Here is a 2,500-nt window from a genome sequence, read left to right as displayed (position 1 = left end):
CTCTCTCTCTCTCTCTCTCTCTCTCTCTCTCTCTCCCTGCTTCACTCTGTCCACCCATCTACTCCTCTATGCCTCTCTCTCTCTCTCTCTCTCCCTGCTTCACTCTGTCCACCCATCTACTCCTGCCTCTCTCTCTCTCTCTCTCTCTCCCTGCTTAACTCTGTCCACCCATCTACTCCTCTATGCTCTCTCTCTCTCTCCCTGCTTCACTCTGTCCACCCATCTACTCCTCTATGCCTCTTCTCTCTCCACCCTCTCTCTCTCTCTCTCTCTCTCTCTCCCTGCTTCACTCTGTCCACCCATCTACTCCTCTATGCCTCTTCACTCTGTCCACCCATCTACTCCTCTATGCCTCTCTCTCTCTCTCTCTCCCTGCTTCACTCTGTCCACCCATCTACTCCTCTATGCCTCTCTCTCTCTCGCGCTCTCTCTCTCTCTCTCTCCCTGCTTCACTCTGTCCACCCATCTACTCCTCTATGCCTCTCTCTCTCTCTTTCTCTCCCTGCTTCACTCTGAGCACCCATCTACTCTGCCTCTCCTCTCTCTCTCTCTCTCTCTCTCTCTCTCTCTCTCTCTCTCTCTCTCTCTCCCTGCTTCACTCTGTCCACCCATCTACTCCTCTATGCCTCTCTCTCTCTCTCTCTCCCTGCTTCACTCTGTCCACCCATCTACTCCTCTATGCTCTCTCTCTCTCTCTCTCTCTCTCCCTGCTTCACTCTGTCCACCCATCTACTCCTCTATCTCTCTCTCTCTCTCTCTCTCCCTGCTTCACTCTGTCCACCCATCTACTCTCTATGCTCTCTCTCTCTCTCTCTCTCTCTCCCTGCTTCACTCTGTCCACCCATCTACTCCTCTATGCCTCTCTCTCTCTCCCTGCTTCACTCTGTCCACCCATCTACTCCTCTATGCTCTCTCTCTCTCTCTCTCTCTCCCTGCTTCACTCTGTCCACCCATCTACTCCTCTATGCCTCTCTCTCTCTCTCTCTCTCTCTCTCTCTCTCCCTGCTTCACTCTGTCCACCCATCTACTCCTCTATGCCTCTCCTCTCTCTCTCTCTCTCCCTGCTTCACTCTGTCCACCCATCTACTCCTCTATGCCTCTCTCTCTCTCTCTCTCTCCCTGCTTCACTCTGTCCACCCATCTACTCCTCTATGCTCTCTCTCTCTCTCTCTCTCTGTCCACCCCTCTCTCTCTCTCTCTCTCTCTCTCTCCCTGCTTCACTCTGTCCACCCATCTACTCCTCTATGCCTCTCTCTCTCTCTCTCCCTGCTTCACTCTGTCCACCCATCTACTCCTCTATGCCTCTCTCTCTCTCTCTCTCTCCCTGCTTCACTCTGCACCCATCTACTCCTATGCTCTCTCTCCTCTCTCTACTCCTCTATGCCTCTCTCTCTCTCTCTCTCTCTCTCTCTCCCTGCTTCACTCTGTCCACCCATCTACTCCTCTATGCTCTCTCTCTCTCTCTTTCTCTCCTGCTTCACTCTGACCACCCATCTACTCCTCTATGCTCTCTCTCTCTCCCTGCTTCACTCTGTCCACCCATCTACTCCTCTATGCCTCTCTCTCTCTCTCTCTCTCTCCCTGCTTCACTCTGTCCACCCATCTACTCCTCTATGCCTCTCTCTCTCTCTCTCTCTCTCTCCACTCTCTCTCTCCCTGCTTCACTCTGTCCACCCATCTCTCCTCTATGCCTCTCTCTCTCTCTCTCTCTCCCATCTCTCCCTGCTTCACTCTGTCCACCCATCTACTCCTCTATGCTCTCTCTCTCTCTCTCTCTCTCTCTCTCTCTCTCTCCCTGCTTCACTCTGTCCACCCATCTACTCCTCTATGCTCTCTCTCTCTCTCTCTCTCTCTCTCTCTCTCTCTCTCTCTCTCCCTGATTCACTCTGTCCACCCATCTACTCCTCTATGCCTCTCTCTCTCTCTCTCTCTCTCCCTGCTTCACTCTGTCCACCCATCTACTCCTCTATGCCTCTCTCTCTCTCTCGCGCTCTCTCTCTCTCCCTGCTTCACTCTGTCCACCCATCTACTCCTATGCCTCTCTATGCTCTCTCTCTGTCTCTCTCTCTCTGTCTCTCTCCCTGCTTCACTCTGTCCACCCATCTACTCCTCTATGCCTCTCTCTCTCTCTCTCTGCCTGCTTCACTCTGTCCACCCATCTACTCCTCTGTGCCTCTCTCTCTCTCTCTCTCTCTCTCTCTCTCTCTCTCTCTCTCCCTGATTCACTCTGTCTACTCCTCTATGCCTCTCTCTCTCTCTCTCTCTCTCTCTCTCTCTCTCTCTCTCTCCCTGCTTCACTCTGTCCACCCATCTACTCCTCTATGCCTCTCTCTCTCTCTCTCCCTGCTTCACTCTGTCCACCCATCTACTCCTCTATGCCTCTCTCTCTCTCTCTCTCTCCCTGCTTCACTCTGAGCACCCATCTACTCCTATGCCTCTCTCTCTCTCTCTCTCTCTCTCTCTCTCTCTCTCTCTCTCTCTCTCTCTCTCTCTCTCTCTC

This window comes from Oncorhynchus gorbuscha, linkage group LG19 (assembly GCF_021184085.1).
Source record: "Oncorhynchus gorbuscha isolate QuinsamMale2020 ecotype Even-year linkage group LG19, OgorEven_v1.0, whole genome shotgun sequence".
NCBI lineage: Eukaryota > Metazoa > Chordata > Actinopteri > Salmoniformes > Salmonidae > Oncorhynchus > Oncorhynchus gorbuscha.
The sequence above is the reverse complement of the archived record's forward strand: the minus strand, read 5'-3'. Positions refer to the sequence as shown.